Source organism: Lactuca saligna, chromosome 4 (assembly GCF_052625555.1).
Source record: "Lactuca saligna cultivar CGN05327 chromosome 4, ASM5262555v1, whole genome shotgun sequence".
In the NCBI taxonomy this organism is placed as follows: domain Eukaryota; kingdom Viridiplantae; phylum Streptophyta; class Magnoliopsida; order Asterales; family Asteraceae; genus Lactuca; species Lactuca saligna.
Genome location: NC_136420.1, coordinates 44426547 through 44439400, shown reverse-complemented (window position 1 = coordinate 44439400; position 12854 = coordinate 44426547). Strand labels below are relative to the sequence as shown.

The 12854-nt window shown below is 37.7% G+C and overlaps 1 pseudogene; it reads right to left on the bottom strand.

The window, feature by feature from the left end:
* Positions 1-8379: 8379 nt before the first annotated feature.
* LOC145039552 (secreted RxLR effector protein 161 pseudogene) lies at positions 8380-8967 on the bottom strand (annotated as a pseudogene).
* Positions 8968-12854: the final 3887 nt, after the last annotated feature.

The following is a 12854-nucleotide window of genomic DNA, read 5'->3' as shown; positions in this document are numbered from 1 at the left end:
TAATTCTGAAAGCCCTAAAAAATTCATATTCAAGTAACAAAGCCCTAAAAAACCTCTATATTCTTCATATATTCTAATAACTTTTTCTTATTCATATTAACGAAACCACATATACATCCCATATTATTCAAACATTCTAATAGATGTTCCATATTCGATTAACAAAACCCTAAAAAAAACCTCTACCTTCTTCATATATTTTAAGAAGTTTATGTTATTCAACTTAACAAAACCACATCTAAATACTACATTATTCAAACATTCGAACAAAATTTTAAGTATTCAAGCCCAAAACCAAAAAAAAAATAAACAATAAAAAGAGTACCTCTAGGTGGAGAAACGAAATCATCTTCTTCGTCATCAAGATTCGACATAATTGTAGTGGCGTTCTGAAATTTCGTCTTGAAAGCACTTGACCTTGTACTCCTCATTCTTCGTGAATCACTGTTCTCTGAAATACCCTAGTGTCACTTAAATAATCAGCTCTATAATAATTGATCATTATATACAAAATATCAACAAAATCATCTGATTTAGGGTTGATTCTACTAAATCTTTCTTGATTATGTGTTCCGGTAAACTTATATTCTTAATAAAGAAGAAATTTTTACATAGACGTAGCATGTAAACGAGCAACAAGCTATGCCTCAACCCCCTTTTGGATGGCAAAACTAATTCTTTTAAAAACAACATCTATAGATCTTGGAGTCATTACATTACTATGCATGACCCGTTGAACTCTATTGAGTAGCTCCACAGCTTCTAGCGCAAGGAAACCGAAAGTATCAAATGCAAAGGGTATAAACGTGTGTTGATTTTCCATGCACGCTTTCTCATGTTTTGCCACTTTGTTGGATACAACTTTTAAAGAAGCTTATCCCACAGTGAAAACCCCACTCCCCAAGCCCACAATAGGGGAAACCCCTGTTAGATCCACGCATGAATGTTTTCCTCCATCCATCCAAATACTAAAACGTCAGCTAGCCTAAGTTTTGATCTTCCTTCCAATGGGTCAGTCAGAAAATTCAAAGGTGCCTCTTTCTTGGCAGAAACCCCAGCGCGCCTAAATATATCGAAAAGAACATCACTAACCAGATTGTGTCGGTACTTAAAACTTGGGATCTCTTTACAATGAATTGCATGCTCCCCAAAGGAGCCCAAGCATGCCTTGCGAAAGACATGGCAAGTCTTGTCAACCGAAAATAAAGGGATCATAAGGCGATACTTGAGGATAGCGTGATACTCCACTGGCGACATATGTTGGCCAAGACCATCAATAGGAATAGTCATAATAAAATCATGAGCATGTGGGGCCCTTATACACTCAAAAATTGCTTTTTACCTAATCATCATGTCGAATTAAACTTCCATGTCTTGGACAATTTTACTAAAAATGGCACTCGCCAATGAATGTTGGGCTTTTGGAGGGGCGGTGTCCTTATTAGTGAAACCGCTGAAATCAAAGCCCGGAATCGTATCACGAAGACATGCCAAATCAAAAACATAATCTGAATCCATACCACATAGCGGCTATTTCGTAAGATGTGGTCTTGTAACACCCACGATTGAGCTCATGAGGCCACAAAAGTATAGGAGGAAGCCTCTACTGCTAAGTACAACCCCAAACCACCGAACCTAATTGATGAAGCCAGTCACCATTGAAGGTCCCTAAAGAACGAACCCCCGCAAACCACAATGTCCTCAATTGACCCACGTAACCCTTTATCAAAACAAAAATCATCCTCTTCCATGTGAACGGGTTGGCACGTTCTCAAGCCAAAGAAAATTTTGGCAATGCCCATGCAAGATCGAAGCAAAAGGATTTCACTCTAGGTTCATGTAATTGTGGTAGAAGGCGCATCAAATCAACAGCCTTGGCATCCCTCTTCATGGTTAACCCACTAATAAAACCTGCATCTCTACTAGCAGCTCCCCAAAGAAGCTTCACCACCATTGATGGTTGCCCAATGTCAGCAGGGAATAAACATGTATGAAGCTTCCTATAATCGCATGAAGGCTAAAATAGCTCAGTTTTCTTTATATTTAGCTCAAGCCCCAATCCTGGGCCTGCCACCCTAATGATCGCCAATACTCTAGCCACCTCCTCGGAATCTCCAATGATGATCACATCATCGAGGTACCAAGCATGAAGAAGAAGCATGCAATTGTCTTTAGTTTGATGTATAAATGGGTGCATTACAAGAGCAAAAAGACGTGGTCCCAAAGAATCGCCTTGCTCGACCCAAGCAGTGGACGAAATATGCTTATCTCCCAAATACAACCTTGTTGCATGTCCATATAAGAATTCAACCCACAAGGAAATGGAAGGGCACCTCATCCTGACCTCGTGAAGTAAGGCAGATCTATCCACTAAATTGAAGGCATTCAAGAAATCCACAACAAGCATTGCAAGAAATCCAACATCATGAAGTGCACTCAACACCCTATTGACACTATTAAGTATATCTTTAGTGCCACCCGACACACCTACTCCAAATTGAAAGTTATTAAGGTATTGTGCCATTTCCTTACCAACTCCTTTCATAGCAACCTTTGAGACCAAACGCCTCCATATAGTGCCTACATCAATAGGATGGATTACATTGTTAGGTTTTAGGAGCGGAGTAAGAGGTGCAGACGTTACGAATTCTGCAAAACATGATGGACATCTTCCCCCTAGCCACAGATTAACCACTACGGCGATAGAATGTAAGAGATCTGTAACTATAGCATGCCCCTCCCCACATAGAGCATCCAAAATGTGTTGAGCTCTCAAGTCGTCTCTCCCACACAAAGTTCCTTTAGGAAACGGTTTAATACAACCAAGGACATTCTCAATATCTACTATAAGGGGAGGCTCAGAATAAATGGTGCTCAACATGGATGGGGGTGGCTTGTATGGATGCTTAGCCTCTAAAGCATTGATAGTGTCACTGTCATGTAAAGCGACACTCGAGGAGCACAACACTTTCACTGTTGCTGTAAAATGCCCATCAACAACCTTACATAGACATTGTATGACTTTGGTGTTGCCTTTAGATCTGCCATCCTGAAAGTGATCAGCTCTTTGGCCTGATGAACCAAGATCTGCATTATCGAACATATTATCAACTAATGTGACAATACTGTCCTCTTTTCCCCATGTAGCTAAAGAATTCAATATGCAATGATTTTGTAATGAATTCCTATTCCCATACCCACATTCTTGTATGTTCTTAGGCCTGAACACCTGCAGAGAACATCGGGGAAGAAGTAATAGCCTAACCTATGATTCCACAGACTCGGGGTGAGCAACCACCTTATTAAGAGTTGTTTGCAACACTGAGAAAAATTCATATGACAACTATGAAGGATACTTTTGACGGTCGTGGCAGGGGCCTTGAAAACACGATCAAGTAGCTCAGCATCCAAAGCCATCCCTTCAATTACTACGGTTTCTTTGAAATGCCAAAAATGTGTCCACTTATGTCGTCGGCCCCACCAATATATTGAACACGACCATCAAGGTGGTGGCAATAGCGACTCACTGCATGAATATTCATACAATTAGCACATATCCATTGACCAAACGCCTTTAATGTTTCTTCGATGTCCATATACAATCTGATAGAAATGTTAATTTATTCGGGGTATGTGCGATGATTTTGGGATTATGATATCAGTTGAAAGAAAAATTGTTTATTTCCTATTTTGATGGCAATGAAAAATATACACAATTATTCTTTTACAGTCATTTAGATTTAATAAAATGATTTTTATTTTATTTATCTTAATTAAATACTATAAACATTTTCTTAAATTATTAAAATTTGATTGACCTACAATCATTCATACATCGACATAATAATTAGTTAGAATACAATAACCTAAGTCTACCTATATATATAGGTGGGTTCATGGCGAACTCCTTCAATGGAGCGAACCAGCAAACCACAATACCAAATTTCAATTGTTGTGCCTAGAGAAGTGTCTAACAAATCTTCAACCTCTACAAATCGACACAAGAGAATGACAACACTTTAAAGTGATTGAGTGTAAGCAAGATTGTAAAGTTATTAATTCGAGGTAAATTAAAAAAAAATCTTATGCATTTGATTGATGTATTGTTTTTTTCCTTGTTTTTTTCATAGAAACCTAATTACTAAATCATTGTTAGATTATATAGATTGAAAATTTATAGATTTGTAGTAAACTTTAAAAAAATATGTGATGCATAGGATTGATGCATTGTTTTTTTACTTGCAGATATTTTATTTTATTTTTGTGGAATTACTTAAACATTTTGGAAAATGCATTCTTTTCTTGATCTCGCCTATCAACAATCTACATAACATTTAAGTATAAGTTACTATCCACTACCCATTTCAATACCGTAACCAAAAAATCACATCACAATATTAAATAGACAAAAAGAAATTGCATTCTTTTCCTTCTACTCAAAAGTAAAAACTTAATCTTAGTGGGGAAACATCATCTGATGCAATCAGGAGTGTTTAAAGAAGAATTTCAATCTGAAATTGGAACTTTGAATAAATTAATGAAGCAACTGTTTAAAAAAAAACAAGATGAATCACCTGAAAAGTACATTGTTTGACTGTACATTAGTAGCCTGCATTTGGTAATTAACATAAGTATATGACATATAATATAATTACATAATTTGTATTTGATATAACTAATTAAGAAATTTCTTCTCTGGTCTTTATACATATGCATTGGATTGATGCATATTTTTTTACATAGTTTCTTAAAATCAATTACATAGTACACAATGACTAAGTTCAACAAAAAAAATTATGAATATGCAACAAAAATGTATTTTTTTTTTAATCTTTTTTTAAAATATTAATGTCAAAATATGGGGAATATTTTTACTGATTTAAAAAAATAATAAAAATAATAAAAAATTCAAATCAATGAAAATATTCCTTATATTTTGAAATTAACATTTAAAAGAAGAATTTTTCAAAAAAAAATGAATTTTAATGCATATATATATATATATATATATATATATATATATATATATATATATATATATATATATATATATATATATATGCACATTTAAAATAAAATGCATATGCACATGCACAATTTTAAAAATATTTTTAATGACTCTATATGTATAAGAGAATATATATATATATATATATATATATATATATATATATATATATATATATATATATATATATATATATATATATATATATATGGATATGCATATGAAAAAGTATATGTATATGTAAAAGAATAAGTATATGCATAAGACAATTAAATACATAAGATTATTATGTATATGCATATACATATTCATAAGTATATGATAGTATATGCATATGCATATGAATAACTATATGTGTGTGTGTGTGTGTGTGTATATATATATATATAAGTAAGTATATGCATATGCATAATAATAAGTATATGCATATGCATAATAATAATAAGCATATGAATATGAATAATTTATGAATAAGAATAAGTATATACATAATAATAAGTATATGAATATGCATATGTACAAAAATAAGTATATGCATAAGGAAATTAAATACATATGATTATTATGTATATGCATATGCATAAGAATAAGTATGTGACATATGTATATTCATACATATATGAATATGCATATGCATAAGAATAAACATATGCATATGAATAAATATATGTATATGCATATGAATTAGCATCTTCTCTTCTACTCTAATTATAAATCAAATGTAACACCCAAGGTTTTGAAGACCAAGAAAGGAAAGAAAACCCTAAGTTTAGGGGTCGACTCGGCGAGTCTAAGGAGGGACTCGGCGAGTCCGAGCGGGATCCGGGTCGGGGAGTAAGTGACCGACTCGGCAAGTCGACCAGGGTGACTCCGCGAGTCTGGTCTGTGCGTGGAAAACCCTAAATTCGGGACTTGGGGCCTATATAAATGTCTTAATCTTCTTCCCAGGGTTCCTTACTGCCTCTTTAGCCCTGGATATCAAACCCTAGCCGTCATATCTCCTAGTTGAGCCTTGGAAGGTGCTTTAAAGCTTGGAAAAGGCAGAAGGAACTTGGAGGAGCAAGAAGGAGCTATAGATCTGGGATTGTGAGTTCATTTTGAGCACTTGGAGGTAATAAACTAGTTCCTGGACCCTTTTTGCACCTAGCTCTATGTGTGGTTGTTGGGGCTCTTTTGCCATAATGTTATTATTTTGGGTTAGAAGCCGGATCTGGAGTTGCTACTTCAGATTCAAGTGTTTTAGGGCCTGGAGAAGCATAAAGTATCAGTCATTGTGTTGATTTTGAAGCCCTTGGCCTTACACCCTAGTTAATGGCGTATCTTGCCTAGATCTCCTTCTCTACACGTAAAGTTTGCAACTTTACGTAAGGAATAGACCTTAAAAGAGTGGATCTACAGTTTGGAATCCATGCATGACTCAAAGGTCCTCTGCATGTATGTAGAACCGTATGGACTCGGCGAGTCCTTCGAGTGGACTCGGCGAATAGCTTGAAGATGAGGAGGAACTCGACGAGTAGGATGAACAACTCGTCGAGTCGGATGAAGTTAGGCATGGACTCGGCGAGTTGGATGAGCAACTCGGCGAGTTGGTTGAAGATTGTCTAGGACTCGGCGAGTCTGTTCTTGGACTCGGCGAGTCAGATCGCGAAAACCCTGAACCCTTCGAGTCGAGGCCCGAATCAGTGAGTCGGGTGGTGACTTAGCGAGTTGGACAGGACAGGACTTGGAACTGGTTGGACTCGGCGAGTCATGGACTGACTCGGCGAGTAGGGTTGACCTGGAAGGTTGACTTTGACCAGAGTTGACTTAGCTGACTGTCAGACTAAGTGTTATATGTATATTGATAGCTCGGAGAGCTGGAGGAGCAGCGGATCAGGGGATTGTCGAGTAGCAGCCAGAGATTTATCAGTAGGGCTCAACAGTTCAGGTGAGTTACCTTCCAGTAGTGGTGGGCCTAAGGCCACAATGCCGGCCCACCAGTAGGGGACGTATGATAGATGATTGTCTTTGTGATATCATCTAGGTTTGCTATTACCTGTTATGATATATGCTCTCATGATACGTTATATGCAATAGTAGTAGAGTTCGGTTGTTAGGACCGCAGGGTAATCAGACACCCCAGAAACATCTGACTGTATGTGATGGTATGCTTGTATGTTGGCCTGTTATGTTATGCGATAGAGGTAGCGGGAGGGGACCAGTCCCCGAGGATCGGTTGTTAGGACCGATGGGTAGTCAGCACCCCAGAATGGCTTGACATGGGTAGTCAGCACCCCAGAATGGCTTGACATGGGTAGTCAGCACCCCAGAATGGCTTGACACGGGTAGGACGGCACCCCAGAATGGTCGTATGGGTAGGTCGGCACCCCAGAATGGCCGTACCGGGTAGTCAGGCACCCCAGAATAGCCTGGCAGTATTTATGTTATGTGTTTGTATGGTATGTGGTACGTTGGGGGAACTCACTAAGCTTTGTGCTTACGTTTACAGTTTTGTTTTCAGGTACCTCTGCACCGAAGGGGAAGGAGCCGGCGCGGTAGCGGCACGTCATGCACACACTCTGTCTTCCGCATTTACGAGAGTCACTGGGATTGTACTCTGATATTTTGATGGGATGTATGGTTTGACCTTTTAAAACATGGTAGCGATGTGTTATGGTGTGATCAACAATGTTTTTATTTATTAATGTTTTCTAAAGTAATATTTTAAAATGAAATTTTCGGACGTAAAAATTGGGTCGTTACATCAAAGTTGTATTCTATAAAACGAAGAGAACACAAGAAAAAAGAATCAGACTAAATTGATATGTAATAAATGAAATGTGGTCGTTTGAAGTTGGTTGTTTAAACACTTTAAATGTTGTAATATTCTAACTTGCCACGCTCACAAACTCCTGTTCTAGAGATATTCAGACGAAACAAATAATACGGAACTTGTAGTACTCCTAACAAGCTTTCCAACGATATAAAGTTTTCCCAAATCGGAGCTCATATAGCCGAGTTACGAGGCTGGAAAGATAGGGAAAATAATACATTTTGTTGAAAAATTTGAAAAAACTGATAGTACGATAACTTGACCTTAATTGATTTCTCAAAAAACTTTAAATACAATATCTGGTGAAGCTAATAAAGCGTAAAGATAACAATCCTAGCAACAGAAACTAAAGATAGAGATAACTAAAGATAAAGATATGAATTCAAAATAACATTTGAATTCTGTTACTCCCCCTCAAGATGGAGCGTTTAAGTTTCTAATGCCCAGCTTGCTCATCAACAGGCGTAGTCTTTCTCCTCCCAATGCTTTAGTGAACAAATCAGCCACTTGAAGTTGAGTGTCTATTCAAACCGGTAAAATTACATTAGTTTCAACACGTTCACAGACGAAATAATAAGTCCATTTCAACGTGTTTCGTGCATTCATGAAAGACAGGGTTATTAGCTATTTGTCTAGCCGCTTGATTGTCACGAAAGAGTGGAGTGTCATTCAATTGAGGTGCTTGTAAGACATCTAATAACCAACGAACCCACAACACCTCACTAACGGTGATTGCCATTGCACGATACTCCACTTCAGCTGACGAGTGCGAGACCACCGTTTGTTTCTTTGTTTTCCAAGGGATTGGTGCTCCAGCCAAGACAAATAAATACCCGGTTCTTGATCGCCTTGTGTAGGCACAACCAAGCCAATCAGAATCACCATATGAATCAAGTTTTAGCCCCCCTTCTCTAGGCAACAGTATGACTTGCCCAGGAGTAGTCTTGAGGTAGCGAAGGACCCGAAGGGCAGCATTCATATGAGTTTGTCTTGGATCGGCCACAAACTGACTAAGCATATTAATAGCATATGCAATGTCAAGACGAGTTGCTTGAAGATAGAGGAGGAGCCCAACCAAACGACGATATTGAGCTGCTTCTACTGGTAGACTGTCCGTACTTTGATCAAGTTGGAGGTTTTGCTCCATTGGAAAGCAACTGGGTCTGGATCCTTCCATTCCACAATCCTTTAGGATGTCGATAGTATATTTTCATTGACTGAGCACGAGACCTTTGGCTGTTTTGGCCACCTCAACGCCCAGAAAATATTTGAGAGGACCCAGATCTTTGATACTGAAACGTCGATGAAGTTTAAATTTTGTGGCTTGTATTTTGGTGCAACTGTTACCGGCTATGATGACGTCATCCACATAAATCAAGATTGCCACAAAAACACCATCCTTCTTGTATGTGAAAAGTGAGGCATCAGCATGAGACTGTACAAAGTGCATTTGGGCTAAGGCCAAGGTGAATTTTTGGTACCAGTTACGTGACGCTTGGCGAAGTCCATAAAGGGACTTTCGTAACCTGCATACCCGGTTATCACCTTCCTTTGCAAAACCTTCAGGGACCTTCGTGTAAACTTCTTCTTGCAATTCGCCATGCAAAAAGGCATTGTTCACATCTAGTTGGTTTACAATCCAATCCTTCTTGGTTGCGATGGCTAGTAATGTTCTGAAGGTGACGAGCTTGGCAACAGGGGTAAAAGTGTGATGAAAATCAATGCCCTCTGTTTGAGTATACCCTTTTGCCACTAATCTGGCTTTGTAGCGTTCCACATCACCGTTTGGTTTATACTTAACCTTATATACCCACTTGGATCCAACAGCCTTCTTACCAGGAGGTAGTTGTTCAAGAGTCCAAGTACCATTAGTTTCTAAAGCTTCGATCTCCTTCTTCATTGCCTCTCTCCACTTGACATCTTTTTCTGCTTGCTTGAAGCATCTTGGTTCCAAGTGAGAGCTAATGGAAGACATGAATGCTTTGTGGCTGTCAGAAAACCTATCATAAGAAACATAGTTAGTTAAAGAGTGTTCCGTTGATGAAGCTTGATCAGATGTAAGAAGCGTATTGTTGATCGAAGGAGGTAGATCAACTTGAAATCCCTCATATCTTTTTGGTAGTGTCTTTGGTCTGGTACCTCGTTGAAGGAATGGATGTTGTTGCTCATTACTATCGTGGTGATCGTTTGTAGCGTCATGGTCATCTATGCTTGCCGATGTAAGTGTTTGATCATCTTCTTGATGTTCAGTTGCAATGGTAGCAGGAACTTCGATTGCATGATGTTGTTGTGGTGTAACATTCAGCTGCGGGTCATCGTATACAGTGGCATCAAGTTCAAAATGATCTTGATCATTGGTTGCATCAGAATCATGTTTGATGTTGGCATAAGGGTAGTTTTCTTTAAAAAAAAAAAAACCTGATATCTCTTGAGACAATAATTTTCTTAGTCTCCAAGTCGTAGACACGATACCCCTTTTGACCTTGAGGATATCCCATGAAAATCCCAGGTCTCCCCCTGACTTCGAACTTATCTCCTCCTGTTTCAGTATTTCTAGTATACACCAAACATCCAAAAATTTTCATGTGGGTGTAATCGGGTTTTCTGCCAAAAGGTGTTTTGTGATCAATTATTTTAGATGGCAACCTATTGATGATATAGGCTGCTGTCAACACACATTCCCCCCAGAATTTGGTGGGCAATTTCGCTTCAAACTTCAAACATCTAGCAATTTCAAGTAGATGCCGGTGTTTTCTTTCTACTATTCCATTTTGTTGGGGGTTTTTAACGCAAGATGTCTCAAGCATAATCCCTTCTGATGCATAAAAGTCACTGATAACTTGTGAAACAAACTCCCCACCATTATCGCTTCTTACTCTTTTTATCTTCTTTTCAAACTATGTTTTAACCATGTTAGAAAACTCGATCAAACATTTACTTGCTTCATGCTTGTGTTTAAGGAGAAAGACCCAAACAGCTCTACTGTGGTCATCAACTATAGTTAAAAAATAACGAGCCCCATTAAAAGAAGGTGTCCGATATGCACCCCAAATGTCACAGTGCACTAATTCAAAACAATCAATTGTCTTACTAGATGAAATGGGGAATGGTAATCGTGTGAGTTTTGCCTTTACACAAGAATCACAATTTTTATTTTTCAGACTAAAACTAGAATTTTTTAAAAATATCAACTCTATGCAGTTTAGATTTTGATGCGTGCCCAAGTCTTCTATGCCAAATCTCAACATTCTGACTACCTGCCATAGTTCTTGTCATCTTTTCTTCAGAATCCATCCGATAGAGCCCTCCTTCTCGCTTACCCACACCAATCAAGTTTTTTGTGGCTAAGTCCTGTGCAACACAAAAACCACGAAAAAATGTCACAGCACAGTTCAAGTCATCTGTTAGATGTCCTACCAACAACATATTGCAATTGAATAAGGGAATATATAACACATTCCCAAGCTTCATGCCATTTGGTAGCTTCATAACTAAAATTTATTTTGCTTTCAAGCAAACTTTGATCACCAGTCATGTGTTCTGTTGCACCTGTATCAATAATCCAAGATTCACTTTTTATTGTCTTACCAGCCAAGTTTGCACTTGCACCTGCATCATCATTGTTTTCCACCTTCTTGCCAATGGTGAGATGCTTGATCAACATTTGATATTGTTCATTCATGAGTCCAGCAATAGGACTCGAATTAGCATTGGCCCAAGAGGCTCTTGGATTTTCTTTTTCTTTCTTTTCCTTTCCGTGTCACCACTCTGGATATCCGATCACCTTGAAACATCCAGTTTTGTTATGCCCATTTTTCCCACATACTGTGCAGTGTTCCACTTCTTGGTTTGTGCGTTTAGTTTTCTTGGGCATGCCCCTGTTTCTTGAATCTACAACCTCAGCTAATGCATCTCGTTTTTTTTATGCTGGAGGTTTGAAACGTTGCTGCATTGTGACATCCCCATTTTCACAGCCAGAAAAGACCGATTTTGTTTATGCTTTATAAAAATTAGAGTTCTTCTTTTAATAAAAATGTTGCGGAATTCGTTCCCAGAAAAACACGATAAATACGTTATTAAAACATTTTCGAAGAAACGTAATTTATTCATTTTAAAACGTTTGGGATGTCATCGTCAATACAGGAACATAAGCATAAATAGAACTTACATTTATTTACACTAGTGATCTACATCTCTTTAATCTCTCAGTGTAATGTGACTTCATATCAACACCTGTGATATAAATAAACTGAGTGGGTCAGGTTGGGAAACCTGGTGAGTACATAGGGTTTTCAACCCACAATAATATAATTATTATGTTTAAACAATCAAACAATCAACCCAATTACCCATTCACATTATCTTCTTTACTCTTAAGGATTTATCCTAAGAGTCATCTATTCTGCATTCGTTTATTCCAAAGTCCCTTACTTCCACGGTTATAGGACTGGCACTAAATCCATAGTTGCCAATGTTCATTCATAAAGCACTAATTCCATGGCTGCTATAGTCTATTCATCGAGTACTAAATCCATAGCTACCAGTATTTATCTAATAGGTACTAAGTCCATAGCTACCAATTCCTTAACATGTACTAAATCCATAGCTACCGGTGTTTGTCCAATAGGCACTAAGTCCATAACTACCGATGTTTATTAGGCACTTAGTCAATAGCTACCAATGTTTACTCACATCATCTTTTATCTCTCATCATTCATCTACCCATGTCATACCCAACATATTCGTATATATATAAAATGCGTATACAGTTTAAATCCTTTAAAACATGCATAAAAACGTTCATCCAGCATAGACAGCAAGTATACAGATAATATGCACACATAGCACGTAGTTTATATAAAATACTTCATATCTATGTGTAAGATGAAAGTAACTATGCACCCACTTGAAAAGGTGGTGATTCCGAACTCAGACAACGCTTCACTTCTTGAAAAAAATAATTTCCTTCGACGAAACTTAGTATTATTACCACCAGAGTTTAGTCTATTATTCACCGAGACTAATTAATAGTCT